Here is a 20,946-nt window from a genome sequence, read left to right as displayed (position 1 = left end):
AACATTTTTTGTCAGGATTTAGAATAAAAATGAAACATTGATCTTCATCTGAATAGCTAAACTGCTTTATTGATGGCAAAGTCCTTGGGGTGCCGCCTCTCACCTTCCTGTTGTTTCCATCATCTTTGGATGGCACCTGGGCTAGAACTCTTCTAATACAGGAGTGCCGGTCTACACTTTTTCTTATACATCTCCTATATATTTGCCTTAATCTGTGACTCTGTGCTCGTAACGCTGGGCGGAGTCACAGAGCTGGGTGGAGTCAACTGCATCTGCTGCAGGGAGCTACCCCATACCCAGCGCCAGCAGCAGTCAGGTGCAAGACCCTACCTTACAGTATAGGAGGTGAGGCTGGCCACTAGCTGCCGGCTGCTGTGCCTGTCCCCCCCCCCCCCCCCCCCACCCCAAATCACCTGTGACAGCGGGCTGTGGCCCTCATTCCGAGTTGATCGGTCGCAAGGCGATTTTAGCAGAGTTACACACGCTAAGCCGCCGCCTACTGGGAGTGAATCTTAGCTTCTTAAAATTGCGACCGATGTATTCGCAATATTGCGATTACTAACTACTTAGCAGTTTCAGAGTAGCTCCAGACTTACTCTGCCTGTGCGATCATTTCAGTGCTTGTCGTTCCTGGTTGACGTCACAAACACACCCAGCGTTCGCCCAGGCACTCCCACCGTTTCCCCGGCCACTCCTGCGTTTTTTCCGGAAACGGTAGCGTTTTCAGCCACACGCCCCTGAAACGCCGTGTTTCCGCCCAGTAACACCCATTTCCTGTCAATCACATTACGATCGCCGGAGCGAAGAAAAAGCCGTGAGTAAAAATACTTTCATCATAGTAAAGTTACTTGGCGCAGTCGCAGTGCGAACATTGCGCATGCGTACTAAGCGGATTTTCACTGCGATGCGATGAAAAATACCGAGCGAACAACTCGGAATGAGGGCCTGTGTGCTGTGCAGAGCGGGGCCCGAAAAGGGGGCGGAGCTATGGTGTCACGAGGGGGCGGAGCTACACGGAATAGATGGGCGGAGCTACACGGGACCAGACGCTGAACAGTGGTGGAATCAGCATTGCAGTGACGGCCAGCCAGACTTGGTAAGTGGAGGGTGAGAGAGAAATGTGTGTGTGTGTGTGTATATAGTGGGTGTGTGTGTGTGTGTGTGTGTAGTGGTGTGTGTGTGTGTGTGTGTATATATGGTGGGGTGTGTGTGTTTGTATATATGTGTGAATTGTGTGTGTGTGAGGTATGTCTGTGTGTGCGCACTTTATGGACGCCACTGCTGGGGGGGCCATTACATGCAAGGACGCTACTAATATAGGGGTGGCATTACGTATAAGGACGCTACTACTATAGGGGGGGCATTACGTATAAGGACGCTACTACTATAGGGGGGCATTACGTATAAGGACGCTACTACTATGGGGGGCATTACGTATAAGGACGCTACTACTATGGGGGGGCATTACGTATAAGGATGCTACTACTATGGGGGGGCATTACGTATAAGGACGCTACTACTCTAGGGGGGGCATTACGTATAAGGACGCTACTACTATAGGGGGACATTACGTATAAGGAGGCTACTAATACTGGGGGGCATTACATATAAGGACGCTACTACTGGGGGGGGGCATTATGTATAAGGACTCTATTACTTCTGGGGGGCATTATGTATAAGGACGGTGCTACTACTACTGGGAGGGCATTACATGTAAGGATGCTACTACTACTGGGGGGGCATTATGTATAAGGACGGTACTACTACTGGGGGCACATTATGTATAAGGATGCTACTACTACAGGGGTGGCATTACGTATAAGGACGCTACTACTATAGGGGGGCATTACGTATAAGGACGCTTCTACTATAGGGGGGCATTACGTATAAGGACGCTACTACTATGGGGGGCATTACGTATAAGGACGCTACTACTATGGGGGGGCATTACGTATAAGGATGCTACTACTATGGGGGGGCATTACGTATAAGGACGCTACTACTCTAGGGGGGGCATTACGTATAAGGACGCTACTACTATAGGGGGACATTACGTATAAGGAGGCTACTAATACTGGGGGGCATTACATATAAGGACGCTACTACTGGGGGGGGGGCATTATGTATAAGGACTCTATTACTTCTGGGGGGCATTATGTATAAGGACGGTGCTACTACTACTGGGAGGGCATTACATGTAAGGATGCTACTACTACTGGGGGGGCATTATGTATAAGGACGGTACTACTACTGGGGGCACATTATGTATAAGGATGCTACTACTACAGGGGTGGCATTACGTATAAGGACGCTACTATTACTGTTGGGGGGCATTACATATAACTGCTACTACTACTGGGGGGCATTACGTATAAGGACGCTACTACTACGGGTGGGGCATTACGTATAAGGATGCTACTCTTACTGTTGTGGGGCATTACATATAACTGCTACTACTACTGGGGGGGCATTATGTATAAGGACACTACTACTATTGGGGGGGCATTATGTATTAGGACGCTACTACTACTGGGGGGGCATTATGTATAAGGATGCTACTACTACTGGGGGGGCATTATGTATAAGGATGCTACTACTACTGGGGGGGCATTATGTATAAGGACGCTACTAATACTGTTGGGGAGCATTACATATAACTGCTACTACTACTGGGGGGGGCATTATGTATAAGGACACTACTACTATTGGGGGGGCATTACGTATATGGACGCTACTACTACGGGTGGGGCATTACGTATAAGGACGCTACTACTACGGGTGGGGCATTACGTATAAGATGAATAAGATTGTGCTACATTGTGGCGTAATTTTAAATGGGGGTACCATTGTGTGGCCATGCCCCTTAGTTGTGAGACCACACCACTTTTCCCGATGCACAACAAAGGAATATGGGAGGGCGCAAAATTCATAGTTTGCAGGGGGGCGCCGAACACCCTAGCACCGGCCCTGGCCACCAGTAGCAAAAGTACACCACGGCCACTGACACTATCTGCAGGGAGGGGAACAGCGCTGATATGGAGGGTACTTACAGGCAGCGAGTCGCCGCCCGCAGCTCCTCTCCCACCTACACACCATACCTGCCGCCTGACACCCACACCCCAGGGAGAGGGCGCTAGCTCAGGCACCGCTAGATCAGCATCTGCAGCATACAGACAAGGGCTGCCATGCTCAGCGGCAAGCGGTGCGGAGCATGTGCAGCGGGACAGCGCCAGGACGGGACACGCACTAATCAACATTGCTACTGGGCCGGAGCTCCCTCCGTCTGCAGCCTAAGGACGCGCGCAGCACCTCTCCAGGGAAACACCATGCCTGCCCGCCCACAGGGCTCCGGACGCTTACCTATGCTCCGCGATCACAGCAGCTGACGCTGCCATGCAGGATGGAGGAATGACGCCCGTCAGACGGGGCGGACAGTGTGCGGCGGAACGGGGCCAGGAGGGAATGCTGACCACGACCCATTGCTGCTGGGTCTGAGCTCCCTCCCTCTGCAGTCACCATCTCACAGCAGCAGCCTTGAGGTTAGTGGCCACCACGACCCGCACATCCTTACCTCACACATACCTCACACATACCTCACACATACCTCACATATACCTCACCAGAGGCGTAACTAGGGTAGGGCGAGTGGGGCACGTGCCCTGGGCGCCCTGACAGGCCCAGGAGAGGGGGGCGCCGCCGGCGTCCAGGGCATCATGCCCCACTCGCCCCGTTAACCCTAAATGTGAGGGGAGGAGAGAGCGCAGCGTCTCTCCCTCCCCTCACCGCCGCTGGGAGCACTAGCAGCGCTGCCAGCAGCGCTGCCGTGTCCGGTCTCCGGCGCTAGCCAATCAGGGCTTGCGGACCGGCTCCTGATTGGCTGCCGGTCCGCGAGCTCTGATTGGCTAGCGAACCGGCGCCAGACAGCCGCCGGCGTCCAGAGACCTGGAGCAGCAAGGGGAAGGAGAGGCGCTGCGCTGCGCTCTCCTCCCCTCACAAGAGGTTAGTGACGGGGGTCCGGCGGCGGCACGGGGGGCCTGGCACTGTGGGGCATGTCACAGGCACTGTGGGGCATTGTATCCAGCACTGTGGGGCACTGTAACTGGCACTGTGGGGCACTGTAACTGGCACTGTGGGGCATGTAACTGGCACTGTGGGGCATTGTATCCAGCACTGTGGGGCATTTTATCCAGCACTGTGGGGCACTGTAACTGGCACTGTGGGGCACTGTAACTGGCACTGTGGGGCATGTAACTGGCACTGTGGGACATTGTATCCAGCACTGTGGGGCATTTTATCCAGCACTGTGGGGCACTGTAACTGGCACTGTGGGGCACTGTAACTGGCACTGTGGGGAATGTAACTGGCACTGTGAGGCATGTATCTGGCACTGTGGGGCACTGTAACTGGCACTGTGGGGAATGTAACTGGCACTGTGAGGTATGTATCTGGCACTGTGGGGCATGTATCTGGCACTGTGGGGCATGTATCTGGCACTGTGGGGCATGTACCTGGCACTGTGGGGCATGTAACTGGCACTGTGGGGCATGTATCCGGCACTGAGTGGGGCAATGTATCCGGCACTGAGTGGGGCATTGTATCCGGCACTGAGTGGGGCATTGTATCCGGCACTGAGTGGGGCAATGTATCCGGCACTGAGTGGGGCAATGTAACTGGCACTGTGGGGCATTGTATCCAGCACTGTGGGGCATTTTATCCAGCACTGTGGGGCACTGTAACTGGCACTGTGGGGCACTGTAACTGGCACTGTGGGGCATGTGACTGGCACTGTGGGGCATTGTATCCAGCACTGTGGGGCATTTTATCCAGCACTGTGGGGCACTGTAACTGGCACCGTGGGGCAATGTATCTGGCACCGTGGGGCAATGTATCTGGCACCGTGGGGCAATGTAACTGGCACTGTGGGCCATTTTCAGTGGCCACACCCCTTCTGGAGCGTAGCCACAACCCTGGACCCCTCCCCATCCCCCGCAAACCCCCGCACCTGCCCCTCCACCACCCGTGGCACCACCACCCACTGCGCCTTCGGACCCCCTACCCCACCCGCAGTGTCTTCCAAACCCCTCCCCCATCTGTAGCAGCCCCTCCCCCATCCGCCACACCCCGCATCTGGCTCTCCCCCGCCCGCTGCACCTTTGGATCCCCTACCCCACCCACGCAGCAGGCCCTTCCCAATCCGCATCGCCTACACCATTCGCAACAGCACCGCACCCGCCACTCCCCCACCCATGTTACCCCCGCATCCACCCCTCCCCCACCCACCGCGCCCCCTGGACACCTCCCCCATCCACTGCACACCCGCACCCACCCCTTCCCCATCTGCAGCACCTTCGGAACCCCTCCTCCATCCGCAACAGCCCTGCAGCTGCCATCCCCCACCTGCGACACCCCTGCTCCTACCCCACTCACAGCGCCTTCATACCCCCTCCCCCATCCGCGGTCCCCACTCCCCAAACCCCTTCCTGTTGCAAGGGACTACGCCCCCTTCACCATCGGACGCCCTATCATTGTGCAATATTCAAACACTAACAAAACTAGGAATGCAGGTAATACTCCATATATTGAACCCCAGAAAGGCGTGCAGGGGTTAAGGGGGCGTAGCCCCTCCCGACGGTGTGAAGAGCGCCCGTAGGGCGCGATGAAGCACCTAGTATATATATATATATATATATATATACATATACATATATACATACAGATATTGCATGGATATATACATATATACATACATACAGATATTGCCCTTCCGTATATATATATATATATATATATATATATATATACACACACACACACACACACACACACACACACACACACACACACACACACACACAAAACAGATCTAAGGGCGCTAATAGTGGTAAGATAATTAAAGTCTTACCAAAAATTGCTTAAAAATACTTTAAAATGTTGTATTTAAAACATTTAATCAGAGTCAATAAAACCATTCATTTCACAACATTTACAGAGATAAATGGCTTATTCAGCTGTACAGATCACAAACAGACACTCAGTCTGAGTACATTTTCTTATTATCAGAAATTCAGTATGCACCAATTAGATTGATCAAACGAAGAATCCAACGCATTTCGTCCCGTAGGACTTCCTCAGGGGTACTAGATCTGAATAATAAAAATACAATAACTAAAACAGTTTGTAATAAACAATACATGATTTCTTAAAGCCATACATACCAATTGGTTAGATACGACGTGATTAGGGTAGATTTTGGAAAAGTGAATACATCATTTATTATAATGATTCAGATGAATCAACCAGTGAGTATATTTATTATAATACTAAAGTGCCAAAATGTGGAAGAATATAGAAAAATATAGAAAAAGCGGTAGTAAGAGGAGGTAATACATACCAGTAGGCGCCTGAGGCAGATTTCTTTGGACGGTGACTTTTATTAGATTAAAGGTCAAATAAAATTAGACCTATGATCTATAGCGGACCTAGAGTAATAGATGATTTTAAGGGTAAGAACCCTCCTTAGGTGAATTTCCACCAGTGTATAATGAAAAAAAGGGGAATACATACCAATGCATTGTGTCAATGAAAGGCAACACTGGATTTTGTAAAAATAGCTGGCACCAAATCAGGAAGGTAAAGTGCCTAAGAAATTTTGAATGCATAGATTTAGAATCAAATTTAAGGATGAAAACTACCACAATACCCTGTATCCAAAACCCAAATGGGTAAGGTTACAATATTTAACAAATATTAATCAGAACTATAGATTTGTACATACAGAAACATAATTTGATAACAAAAAAGCACCATAAACAGATTTCATTACATTCAAAGAGCCAACAATATGTAGGAACAGTGAACCAGTATTGCAGTGATACTTACAATGATGCAAACTCCTCTCTCACAATGCAGTGAATGACTGAGAGGGTTCAGGGCCTCTTACTTATACCTCCCAATCTATGAAATCACTTTCTTTAAACACGGATTGGTTGATAAGGAACTAAGGGGCAGATGTATTAACCTGGAGAAGGCATAAGGAAGTGATAAACCAGTGATATGTGCAAGGTGATAAAGGCACCAGCCAATCAGATCCTAACTGTTAATTTACATATTGGAGCTGATTGGCTGGTGCCTTTATCACCTCACACATATCACTGGTTTATCACTTCATTATGCCTTCTACAGGTTAATACATCTGCCCCAATAATCTATAAGTCCTCTACTACTTAACTAAGGGGACCAGGTCACAGCAATAATGAACCCACACAGCGGATTAACCATCTACCTTTTTAATAAATTTATTACCACATAACAGAAGCGTGGAACGCATGCTTCCGGCATGCGTTCCACCTCGCTGAATAAGCCATTTATCTCTGTAAATGTTGTGAAATGAATGGTTTTTATTGACTCTGTGATTAAATGTTTTAAATACAACATTTGAAAGTATTTTAAAGCAATTTTTGGTAAGACTTTAATTATCTTACCACTATTAGGTACATAGATGATCTTTTGATTCTATGTCAGGGCACTCGTGATGCCTTAGAGAAATTACTTGATGATCATAATATGTCTGACAGTCGAGTTAAGTTTACATACCAGATGTCACAGCTTGAGGTACATTTTTTAGATGTGGCAATTACATTACATGAACGAAAGTTGCATACAGCCTTATACACTAAACCCACGGATCGTAACTCTGTGCTTCATCATGGGAGTTTTCATCCCTTGCCTTTACGCAAGGGTCTCCCGTACTCACAGTTTCTGCGGGCGAGGAGGATCATTTCTGACCCCCAACAGGCGGAATCCACTATTGACCAGATGTTGCTCAGGTTTGAGCAACGGGGATATCCACGTAATGAGCTTTTGATGAGTAAAATTAAAGCCCCTGAACATACCAGGGAATCCCTTTTGAGTACCAATTCCTCCCGTTTTGATGGGACGAGGGGAGAAATACCCAGAATTCCATGGGTTAACCGCTATACGACTGCTACCACTGGTATTTCCAAACAGGCAAAGAAATTATGGCCCATTGTTAATACTGACAAGTCTTTACCGGCCTTGCAGGGCACCAAATTATTACCCAGTTACACTAGGGGTAGAAGTATAGCAGATCGAGTGGTCAAACTTGATGTTTATCCCCTTACCAGGCAGCAACAGACTAACTTTTTACGACCTAAGGTGGGGTGCTTTCGGTGCCTGGGTTGCTCTACTTGTAATACACTTTTAACTGGCTCTAGCTTTTGCCATCCCCAGACGGGCAAGAGTTTTTAAATTCAGCATCGTCTTACGTGTACAACCACTCATGTCAACTACATGGTGAAGTGTCCCTGCGGTCTTGCCTATGTGGGCAAAACGCAGCGACAATTCCGTGAATTCCATAGGAGTGCTATTAAACAGGCATATGAGAAGGGGAATAGTGAACAGCCAGTAGCTCGCTATTGTCTACTGGCAAAACATAATATAGCCAGCTTAAGGGCAATTATTATTGATCATGTCCCTCCATCCCATCGGGGTGGGGATCGTAATAAGATCCTCCTACAGAGAGAGAGTAGGTGGATTTATGTCCTTAACACATTGTCACCGAGGGGATTGAATGCAACCTTAGGGCTACAATGTTTTTTGTAAAATTACTAAATCTTGATTTATATGCTGCTCCTCTGTTTGCTTTGCTTAAGTTAATATTGCTTCTTACTAGGTGCTTCATCGCGCCCTACGGGCACTCTTCACACCGTCGGAAGGGGCTACGCCCCCTTAACCCCTGCACGCCTTTCTGGGGTTCAATATATGGAGTATTACCTGCATTCCTAGTTTTGTTAGTGTTTGAATATTGCACAATGATAGGGCGTCCGATGGTGAAGGGGGCGTAGTCCCTTGCAACAGGAAGGGGTTTGGGGAGTGGGGACCGCGGATGGGGGAGGGGGTATGAAGGCGCTGTGAGTGGGGTAGGAGCAGGGGTGTCGCAGGTGGGGGATGGCAGCTGCAGGGCTGTTGCGGATGGAGGAGGGGTTCCGAAGGCGCTGCAGATGGGGAAGGGGTGGGTGCGGGTGTGCAGTGGATGGGGGAGGTGTCCAGGGGGCGCGGTGGGTGGGGGAGGGGTGGATGCAGGGGTAACATGGGTGGGGGAGTGGGGGGTGCGGTGCTGTTGCGAATGGTGTAGGCGATGCGGATTGGGAAGGGCCTGCTGCGTGGGTGGGGTAGGGGATCCAAAGGTGCAGCGGGCGGGGGAGAGCCAGATGCGGGGTGTGGCGGATGGGGGAGGGGCTGCTACAGATGGGGGAGGGGTTTGGAAGACACTGCGGGTGGGGTAGGGGGTCCGAAGGCGCAGTGGGTGGGGGTGCCACGGGTGGTGGAGGGGCAGGTGCGGGGGTTTGCGGGGGATGGGGAGGGGTCCAGGGGTGTGGCTACGCTCCAGAAGGGGTGTGGCCACTGAAAATGGCCCACAGTGCCAGTTACATTGCCCCACGGTGCCAGATACATTTCCCCACGGTGCCAGATACATTGCCCCACGGTGCCAGTTACATTGCCCCACTCAGTGCCGGATACATTGCCCCACTCAGTGCCGGATACAATGCCCCACTCAGTGCCGGATACAATGCCCCACTCAGTGCCGGATACATTGCCCCACTCAGTGCCGGATACATGCCCCACAGTGCCAGTTACATGCCCCACAGTGCCAGATACATGCCCCACAGTGCCAGATACATGCCCCACAGTGCCAGATACATGCCCCACAGTGCCAGATACATGCCTCACAGTGCCAGTTACATTCCCCACAGTGCCAGTTACAGTGCCCCACAGTGCCAGATACATGCCTCACAGTGCCAGTTACATTCCCCACAGTGCCAGTTACAGTGCCCCACAGTGCTGGATAAAATGCCCCACAGTGCTGGATACAATGTCCCACAGTGCCAGTTACATGCCCCACAGTGCCAGTTACAGTGCCCCACAGTGCCAGTTACAGTGCCCCACAGTGCTGGATAAAATGCCCCACAGTGCTGGATACAATGCCCCACAGTGCCAGTTACATGCCCCACAGTGCCAGTTACAGTGCCCCACAGTGCCAGTTACAGTGCCCCACAGTGCTGGATACAATGCCCCACAGTGCCTGTGACATGCCCCACAGTGCCAGGCCCCCCGTGCCGCCGCCGGACCCCCGTCACTAACCTCTTGTGAGGGGAGGAGAGCGCAGCGCCTCTCCTTCCCCTTGCTGCTCCAGGTCTCTGGACGCCGGCGGCTGTCTGGCGCCGGTTCGCTAGCCAATCAGAGCTCGCGGACCGGCAGCCAATCAGGAGCCGGTCCGCAAGCCCTGATTGGCTAGCGCCGGAGACCGGACACGGCAGCGCTGCTGGCAGCGCTGCTAGTGCTCCCAGCGGCGGTGAGGGGAGGGAGAGACGCTGCGCTCTCTCCTCCCCTCACATTTAGGGTTAATGGGGCGAGTGGGGCATGATGCCCTGGACGCCGGCGGCGTCCCCCTCTCCTGGGCCTGCCAGGGCGCCCAGGGCACGTGCCCCACTCGCCCTACCCTAGTTACGCCTCTGGTGAGGTATATGTGAGGTATGTGTGAGGTATGTGTGAGGTAAGGATGTGCGGGTCGTGGTGGCCACTAACCTCCAGGCTGCTGCTGTGAGATGGTGACTGCAGAGGGAGGGAGCTCAGACCCAGCAGCAATGGGTCGTGGTCAGCATTCCCTCCTGGCCCCGTTCCGCCGCACACTGTCCGCCCCGTCTGACGGGCGTCATTCCTCCATCCTGCATGGCAGCGTCAGCTGCTGTGATCGCGGAGCATAGGTAAGCGTCCGGAGCCCTGTGGGCGGGCAGGCATGGTGTTTCCCTGGAGAGGTGCGTCCTTAGGCTGCAGACGGAGGGAGCTCCGGCCCAGCAGCAATGTTGATTAGTGCGTGTCCGGTCCTGGCGCTGTCCCGCTGCACATGCTCCGCACCGCTTGCCGCTGAGCATGGCAGCCCTTGTCTGTATGCTGCAGATGCTGATCTAGCGGTGCCTGAGCTAGCACCCTCTCCCTGGGGTGTGGGTGTCAGGCGGCAGGTATGGTGTGTAGGTGGGAGAGGAGCTGCGGGCGGCGACTCGCTGCCTGCAAGTACCCTCCATATCAGCGCTGTTCTCCTCCCTGCAGATAGTGTCAGTGGCCGTGGTGTACTTTTGCTACTGGTGGCCAGGGCCGGTGCTAGGGTGTTCGGCGCCCCCCTGCAAACTATGAATTTTGCGCCCTCCCATATTCCTTTGTTGTGCATCGGGAAAAGTGGTGTGGTCTCACAACTAAGGGGCATGGCCACACAATAGTACCCCCATTTAAAATTACGCCACAATGTAGCACAATCTTATTCATCTTATACGTAATGCCCCACCCGTAGTAGTAGCGTCCTTATACGTAATGCCCCACCCGTAGTAGTAGCGTCCATATACGTAATGCCCCCCCAATAGTAGTAGTGTCCTTATACATAATGCCCCCCCAGTAGTAGTAGCAGTTATATGTAATGCCCCACAACAGTAATAGTAGCATCCTTATACGTAATGCCCCACCCGTAGTAGTAGCGTCTTTATACGTAATGCCCCCCAGTAGTAGTAGCAGTTATATGTAATGCCCCCCAACAGTAATAGTAGCGTCCTTATACGTAATGCCACCCCTGTAGTAGTAGCATCCTTATACATAATGTGCCCCCAGTAGTAGTACCATCCTTATACATAATGCCCCCCCAGTAGTAGTAGCATCCTTACATGTAATGCCCTCCCAGTAGTAGTAGCACCGTCCTTATACATAATGCCCCCCAGAAGTAATAGAGTCCTTATACATAATGCCCCCCCCAGTAGTAGCGTCCTTATATGTAATGCCCCCCAGTATTAGTAGCCTCCTTATACGTAATGTCCCCCTATAGTAGTAGCGTCCTTATACGTAATGCCCCCCCTAGAGTAGTAGCGTCCTTATACGTAATGCCCCCCCATAGTAGTAGCGTCCTTATACGTAATGCCCCCCCATAGTAGTAGCGTCCTTATACGTAATGCCCCCCATAGTAGTAGCGTCCTTATACGTAATGCCCCCCTATAGTAGTAGCGTCCTTATACGTAATGCCCCCCTATAGTAGTAGCGTCCTTATACGTAATGCCCCCCCTATAGTAGTAGCGTCCTTATACGTAATGCCACCCCTATATTAGTAGCGTCCTTGCATGTAATGGCCCCCCCAGCAGTGGCGTCCATAAAGTGCGCACACACAGACATACCTCACACACACACAATTCACACACATATACAAACACACACACCCCACCATATATACACACACACACACACACACACACACACACACACACACACACACACACACACACACACCTTTCTCTCTCACCCTCCACTTACCAAGTCTGGCTGGCCGTCACTGCAATGCTGATTCCACCACTGTTCAGCGTCTGGTCCCGTGTAGCTCCGCCCATCTATTCCGTGTAGCTCCGCCCCTCGTGACGCCATAGCTCCGCCCCCTTTTCGGGCCCCGCTCTGCACAGCACACAGCCCGCTGTCACAGGTGATTTGGGGTGGGGGGGGGGGGGGGGGACAGGCACAGCAGCCGGCAGCTAGTGGCCAGCCTCACCTCCTATACTGTAAGGTAGGGTCTTGCACCTGACTGCTGCTGGCGCTGGGTATGGGGTAGCTCCCTGCAGCAGATGCAGTTGACTCCGCCCAGCTCTGTGACTCCGCCCAGCGTTACGAGCACAGAGTCACAGATTAAGGCAAATATATAGGAGATTATTCTCTGGTAATATTTATTTTTTGCCTATCTGATGTTTGGTGTTTTTTGAATACATATGCTTTATTCCAAAATAGCACAGTCTTTGCACTGCTTTAACTTGTAGGCGTATATTTTCCTGTGCTTATTACCATCCTGTGTTTTTTAATGGGTTTTGTTGGGTTTGGGTAAGTGTTCTCACGTTTTTAAATGTACATTTTGTTTATTTACAGGCGTTTCCTAGTAACGTGGGTAACGCTTCCCGATTGGCTCAGACTGTCTGGCGCCGGCTGTTGACGTCATCTTCCTGAAACCCACATTCAGTGCGGCTGGACGCGGCGGGAACGGCGGCGCCGAACAGGTGAGCACAATCTGTTCAATGATCACTTGTTATTGTGGGTATAAGTACTGTGTATTTGCACTGTTTGTTTATGTATCGCTTGTCCCTGACGACGGGGCTTGACCCCGAAACGGCGTAGGACCACATTAAAGGCAAAAAAAATAAGAATTTACTTACCGATAATTCTATTTCTCGTAGTCCGTAGTGGATGCTGGGGACTCCGTAAGGACCATGGGGAATAGCGGCTCCGCAGGAGACTGGGCACATCTAAAGAAAGCTTTAGGACTATCTGGTGTGCACTGGCTCCTCCCCCTATGACCCTCCTCCAAGCCTCAGTTAGGATACTGTGCCCGGACGAGCGTACACAATAAGGAAGGATTTTGAATCCCGGGTAAGACTCATACCAGCCACACCAATCACACTGTACAACTTGTGATCTGAACCCAGTTAACAGCATGATAACAGAGGAGCCTCTAGAAAAGATGGCTCACTACAGCAATAACCCGATTTTTTGGTAACAATAACTATGTACCAGTATTGCAGACAATCCGCACTTGGGATGGGCGCCCAGCATCCACTACGGACTACGAGAAATAGAATTATCGGTAAGTAAATTCTTATTTTCTCTAACGTCCTAAGTGGATGCTGGGGACTCCGTAAGGACCATGGGGATTATACCAAAGCTCCCAAACGGGCGGGAGAGTGCGGATGACTCTGCAGCACCAATTGAGAGAACTCCAGGTCCTCCTCAGCCAGGGTATCAATTTTGTAGAATTTTACAAACGTATTTGCTCCTGACCAAGTAGCTGCTCGGCAAAGTTGTAAAGCCGAGACCCCTCGGGCAGCCGCCCAAGATGAGCCCACCTTCCTTGTGGAGTGGGCATTTACAGATTTTTGGCTGTGGCAGGCCTGCCACAGAATGTGCAAGCTGAATTGTACTACAAATCCAACGAGCAATAGTCTGCTTAGAAGCAGGAGCACCCAGCTTGTTGGGTGCATACAGGATAAACAGCGAGTCAGATTTTCTGACTCCAGCCGTCCTGGAAACATATATTTTCAGGGCCCTGACAACGTCTAGCAACTTGGAGTCCTCCAAGTCCCTAGTAGCCGCAGGCACCACAATAGGTTGGTTCAGGTGAAACGCTGAAACCACCTTAGGGAGAAACTGAGGACGAGTCCTCAATTCCGCCCTGTCCGAATGGAAAATCAGATAAGGGCTTTTACAGGATAAAGCCGCCAATTCTGACACGCGCCTGGCCCAGGCCAGGGCCAACAGCATGACCACTTTCCATGTGAGATATTTTAACTCCACAGATTTAAGTGGTTCAAACCAATGTGACTTTTGGAACCCAAAAAACTACATTGAGATCCCAAAGTGCCACTGGAGGCACAAAAGGAGGCTGTATATGCGCAGTACCCCTTTTACAAACGTCTGAACTTCAGGGACTGAAGCTAGTTCTTTTTGGAAGAAAATTGACAGGGCCGAAATTTGAACCTTAATGGACCCCAATTTCAGGCCCATAGACACTCCTGTTTGCAGGAAATGTAGGAATCGACCCAGTTGAATTTCCTCCGTCGGGCCTTACTGGCCTCGCACCACGCAACATATTTTCGCCAAATGCGGTGATAATGTTTTGCGGTTACATCCTTCCTGGCTTTGATCAGGATAGGGATGACTTCATCCGGAATGCCTTTTTTCCTTCAGGATCCGGCGTTCAACCGCCATGCCGTCAAACGCAGCCGCGGTAAGTCTTGGAACAGACAGGGTCCTTGTTGGAGCAGGTCCCTTCTTAGAGGTAGAGGCCACGGATCCTCCGTGAGCATCTCTTGAAGTTCCGGTTACCAAGTCCTTCTTGGCCAATCCGGAGCCACGAATATAGTGCTTACTCCTCTCCATCTTATCAATCTCAGTACCTTGGGTATGAGAGGCAGAGGAGGGAACACATACACTGACTGGTACACCCACGGTGTTACCAGAGCGTCTACAGCTATTGCCTGAGGGTCACTTGACCTGGCGCAATACCTGTCGAGTTTTTCCCAACGGTTTATAATCATGTGGAAGACTTCTGGGTGAAGTCCCCACTCTCCCGGGTGGAGGTCGTGCTGAGGAAGTCTGCTTCCCAGTTGTCCACTCCCGGAATGAATACTGCTGACAGTGCTATCACATGATTTTCCGCCCAGCGAAGAATCCTTGCAGCTTCTGCCATTGCCCTCCTGCTTCTTGTGCCACCCTGTCTGTTTACGTGGGTGACTGCCGTGATGTTGTCCGACTGGATCAACACCGGCTGACCTTGAAGCAGAGGTCTTGCTAAGCTTAGAGCATTGTAAATGGCCCTTAGCTTCAGGATATTTATGTGAAGTGATGTCTCCAGGCTTGACCATAAGCCCTGGATATTCCTTCCCTGTGTGACTGCTCCCCAGCCTCGCAGGCTGGCATCCGTGGTCACCAGGACCCAGTCCTGAATGCCGAATCTGCGGCCCTCTAGAAGATGAGCACTCTGCAACCACCACAGGAGGGACACCCTTGTCCTTGGTGACAGGGTTATCCGCTGATGCATCTGAAGATGCGACCCGGACCATTTGTCCAGCAGGTCCCACTGGAAAGTTCTTGCGTGGAATCTGCCGAATGGGATTGCTTCGTAGGAAGCCACCATTTTACCCAGAACCCTTGTGCATTGATGCACTGAGACTTGGCTCGGTTTTAGGAGGTTCCTGACTAGCTCGGATAACTCCCTGTCTTTCCCCTCCGGGAGAAACACCTTTTTCTGGACTGTGTCCAGGATCATCCCTAGGAACCGAAGACAAGTCGTCGGAACCAGCTGCGATTTTGGAATATTGAGAATCCAATCGTGCTGCCGCAACACTACCTGAGATAGTGCTACACCGACCTCCAACTGTTCCCTGGATCTTACCCTTATCAGGGAATCGTCCAAGTAAGGGATAACTAAAATTCCCTTCCTTCGAAGGAATATCATCATTTCGGCCATTACCTTGGTAAAGACCCGGGGTGCCGTGGACCATCCATACGGCAGCGTCTGAACTGATAGTGACAGTTCTGTACCATAAACCTGAGGTACCCTTGGTGAGAAGGGTAAATTTTGACATGAAGGTAAGCATCCTTGATGTCCCGAGACATCATGTAGTCCCCTTCTTCCAGGTTCGCAATCACTGCTCTGAGTGACTCAATCTTGAATTTGAACCTCTGTATGCAAGTGTTCAAAGATTTTAGATTTAGAATCGGTCTCACCGAGCCGTCCGGCTTCGGTACCACAACAGTGTGGAATAATACCCCGTTCCCTGTTGCAGGAGGGGTACCTTGATTATCACCTGCTGGGAATACAGCTTGTGAATGGCTTCCAAAACTGTCTCCCTGTCAGAAGGAGACATCGGTAAAGCCGACTTTAGGAAAACGGCGAGGGGGAGACGTCTCGAATTCTAATTTGTACCCCTGAGATATCACCTGAAGGATCCAGGGGTCTACTTGCGAGTGAGCCCACTGCGCGCTGAAATTCATTGAGACGGGCCCCCCACCGTGCCTGATTCTGCTTGTAAAGCCCCAGCGTCATACTGAGGGCTTGGCAGAGGCGGGAGAGGGTTTCTGTTCCTGGGAACTGGCTGATTTCTGCAGCCTTTTTCCTCTCCCTCTGTCACGGGGCAGAAATGAGGAACATTTTGCCCGCTTGTCCACGAAAAGACTGCGCCTGATAATACGGCGTCTTCTCATGTTGAGAGGCGACCTGGGGTACAAACGTGGATTTCCCAGCTGTTGCCGTGGCCACCAGGTCTGAAAGATCGACCCCAAATAACTCCTCCCCTTATTAAGGCAATACTTCCAAATGCCGTTTGGAATACGCATCACCTGACCACTGACGTGTCCATAACCCTCTACTGGTAGAAATGGACAACGCACTTAGACTTGATGCCAGTCGGCAAATATTCCGCTGTGCATCACGCATATATAGAAATGCATCTTTTAAATGCTCTATAGGCAAAAATATACTGTCCCTATCTAGGGTATCAATATTTTCAGTCAGGGAATCCGACCACGCCAACCCAGCACTGCACATCCAGGCTGAGGCGATTGCTGGTCGCAGTATAACACCAGTATGTGTGTAAATACATTTTAGGATACCCTCCTGCTTTCTATCAGCAGGATCCTTAAGGGCGGCCATCTCAGGAGAGGGTAGAGCCCTTACAAGCGTGTGAGCGCTTTATCCACCCTAGGGGGTGTTTCCCAACGCACCCTAACCTCTGGCGGGAAAGGATATAATGCCAATAACATTTTAGAAATTATCAGTTGTTATCGGGGGAAAACCACGCATCATCACACACCTCATTTAATTTCTCAGATTCAGGAAAACTACAGGTAGTTTTTCCTCACCAAACATAATACCCCTTTTTGGTGGTACTCGTATTATCAGAAATGTGTAAAATATTTTTCATTGCCTCAATCATGTAACGTGTGGCCCTACTGGAAGTCACATTTGTCTCTTCACCGTCGACACTGGAGTCAGTATCCGTGTCGGCGTCTATATCTGCCATCTGAGGTAACGGGCGCTTTAGAGCCCCTGACGGCCTATGAGACGTCTGGACAGGCACAAGCTGAGTAGCCGGCTGTCTCATGTCAACCACTGTCTTTTATACAGAGCTGACACTGTCACGTAATTCCTTCCAACAGTTCATCCACTCAGGTGTCGACCCCCTAGGGGGTGACATCACTATTACAGGCAATCTGCTCCGTCTCCACATCATTTTTCTCCTCATACATGTCGACACAAACGTACCGACATACAGCACACACACAGGGAATGCTCTGATAGAGGACAGGACCCCACTAGCCCTTTGGGGAGACAGAGGGAGAGTTTGCCAGCACACACCAAAGCGCTATATATATATATACAGGGATAACCTTATATAAGTGTTTTTCCCCTTATAGCTGCTGTATTGTTAATACTGCGCCTAATTAGTGCCCCCCTCTCTTTTTTAACCCTTTCTGTAGTGTAGTGACTGCAGGGGAGAGCCAGGGGAGCTTCCCTCCAACTGAGCTGTGAGGGAAAATGGCGCCAGTGTGCTGAGGAGATAGGCTCCGCCCCTTTTTCGCGGACTTTTCCCCTGCTTTTTTATGGATTCTGGCAGGGGTTAAAATTCATCCATATAGCCCTGGGGGCTATATGTGATGTATTTTCGCCAGCCAAGGTGTTTTTATTGCTGCTCAGGGCGCCCCCCCCTAGCGCCCTGCACCCTCAGTGACCGAAGTGTGAAGTGTGCTGAGGAGCAATGGCGCACAGCTGCAGTGCTGTGCGCTACCTTGGTGAAGACAGGATGTCTTCTGCCGCCGATTTTCCGGACCTCTTCTGTCTTCTGGCTCTGTAAGGGGGCCGGCGGCGCGGCTCTGGGACCCATCCATGGCTGGGCCTGTGATCGTCCCTCTGGAGCTAATGTCCAGTAGCCTAAGAAGCCCAATCCACTCTGCACGCAGGTGAGTTCGCTTCTTCTCCCCTTAGTCCCTCGATGCAGTGAGCCTGTTGCCAGCAGGTCTCACTGAAAATAAAAAACCTAAACTAAAACTTTCACTAAGAAGCTCAGGAGAGCCCCTAGTGTGCACCCTTCTCGTTCGGGCACAGAGATCTAACTGAGGCTTGGAGGAGGGTCATAGGGGGAGGAGCCAGTGCACACCAGATAGTCCTAAAGCTTTCTTTAGATGTGCCCAGTCTCCTGCGGAGCCGCTATTCCCCATGGTCCTTACGGAGTCCCCAGCATCCACTTAGGACGTTAGAGAAATATTTTTCATCAAGTCTGCTGAGTGCCGCTGTCTTCTATGTACTATATATATTTAGTGATGTGCACCGGACATTTTTCGGGTTTTGTGTTTTGGTTTTGGATTCGGTTCCGCCGCCGTGTTTTGGATTCGGACGCGTTTTGGCAAAACCTCCCTGAAATTTTTTTGGCGGATTCGGGTGTGTTTTGGATTCGGGTGTTTTTTTACAAAAAACCCTCAAAAACAGCTTAAATCATAGAATTTGGGGGTCATTTTGATCCCATAGTATTATTAACCTCAGTAATCATAATTTCCACTCATTTCCAGTCTATTCTAATCTAAACACCTCACACCTCACAATATTATTTTTAGTCCTAAAATTTGCACCAAGGTCGTTGGATGACTAAGCTAAGCGACCCAAGTGGCCGACACAAACACCTGGCCCATCTAGGAGTGGCACTGCAGTGTCAGACAGTATGGCACTTCAAAAAATAGTCCCCAAACAGCACATGACGCAAAGAAAAAAAGAGGTGCACCAAGGTCGCTGGATGGATAGTATACTTGACGACACAGAGGTAGGTAGAGCAGTGGACTACTGTACCGTACTGCTATATATTATATACTGGTGGTCAGCAAAATTATGCACTGTCCTCCTACTATATATATACTGCGCAAAACTTGAATGCACCACAGGTATGGAATATGGATGGATAGTATACTTGACGACACAGAGGTAGGTAGAGCAGTGGACTACTGTACCGTACTGCTATATATTATATACTGGTGGTCAGCAAAATTATGCACTGTCCTCCTACTATATATATACTGCGCAAAACTTAAATGCACCACAGGTATGGATGGATAGTATACTTGACGACACAGAGGTAGGTAGAGCAGTGGACTACTGTACCGTACTGATATAATACTGGTGGTCACTGGTCAGCAAAATTCTGCACTGTCCTCCTACTATATACTACAATGCAGCACAGATATGGAGCGTTTTTAAGGCAGGGAACGTAGATATTTTCACTTCAGCACACTGAGCACAGATATTTGCAAGCACACTGAGCACAGATATTTGCAGCACACAGATATTTGCAGTACACTGAACACAACTGAGAGAACGCTGCACACGTCCTCTCCCTATCATCTCCAATGCACGAGTGAAAATGGCGGCGTCGCGCGGCTCCTTATATAGAATACGAATCTCGCGAGAATCCGACAGCGGGATGATGATGTTCGGGCGCGCTCGGGTTAACCGAGCAACGCGGGAGGATCCGAGTCTGCCTCGGACCCGAGTCTGCCTCGGACCCGAGTCTGCCTCGGACCCGTGTAAAATGGGTGAAGTTCGGGGGGGTTCGGATTCCGAGGAACCGAACCCGCTCATCACTAATATATATATATATATATATATATAAAAAAACAATGTAATGGGCGGCACTCCAATGGATTTTAAGAAATCATACAGCTCACCAAGCCAGCTTCGTTCAACGTTTCAGGTGCCTTTATTTACACCTTTCGTCAGGACGAAAAGTGTAAATAAAGGCACCTGAAACGTTGAACGAAGCTGGCTTGGTGAGCTGTATGATTTCTTAAAATCCATTGGAGTGCCGCCCATTACATTGTTTTTGTTTGCTGGGCCTTGTGGTGCCACGGGAAGGCACCCGGGTATTCATCCTCTGCTGTAGGAGTGCCGGTCACAGCTGTTGTTATTTATATATATATATATATATATATATATAGTATAAAGAGGTGCACTCTCCAGACTTAAGTCATGAAGATCCAGATATTTTATTTAGGCATACATATAATCTGTATCACCATATTCTATATTATATTTAGAGATAAGCAGGTTCGGATTTAATCGGATTTACCCGGATCTTCTTAATGGCTCTCGGATATTACGTGCTTTGATTAGCTAATAAGAAAAATCCAGAAAATCAAAACTTGGGTTAATTCTGGCGATAAGAACCAAGTAAATCCGAACCCGCTCATCTCTAATTATATTTATGCCTAAATAAAAGAATTGGATCTCTATGGCAGTCTGAAGAGTGCACCCCTTTATACTACATATGCCTCTGGAATGAGGAGTAATCTTCTGAACCAAGGATCTGTGAG

General features: G+C 50.3%; 2 long non-coding RNA genes across 2 annotated transcripts in view; one reads left to right on the top strand and one right to left on the bottom strand.

Moving 5' to 3' along the window:
* Nucleotides 1-6,022: 6,022 nt before the first annotated feature.
* Nucleotides 6,023-6,640, bottom strand: LOC134943749 (uncharacterized). The gene is made up of 3 exons (XR_010181722.1): nt 6,565-6,640; nt 6,392-6,479; nt 6,023-6,143 (listed from the first exon to the last, which is right to left on the bottom strand). It is a non-coding gene; the product is annotated as an uncharacterized LOC134943749 (long non-coding RNA).
* Nucleotides 6,641-12,965: 6,325 nt separating this feature from the next.
* LOC134943748 (uncharacterized) overlaps nt 12,966-20,946 on the top strand; it is a 31,639-nt gene continuing 23,658 nt past the window's right edge. Inside the window, exon 1 of the long non-coding RNA XR_010181721.1 lies at nt 12,966-13,091. This is a non-coding gene — a long non-coding RNA (uncharacterized LOC134943748). The remainder of the gene's footprint in view (nt 13,092-20,946) is intronic.

This window comes from Pseudophryne corroboree, chromosome 7 (genome assembly GCF_028390025.1).
Source record: "Pseudophryne corroboree isolate aPseCor3 chromosome 7, aPseCor3.hap2, whole genome shotgun sequence".
Lineage (NCBI taxonomy): Eukaryota > Metazoa > Chordata > Amphibia > Anura > Myobatrachidae > Pseudophryne > Pseudophryne corroboree.
Note: the sequence above shows the minus strand (reverse complement) of the source record. Positions and strands in the feature narration are given on the sequence as shown.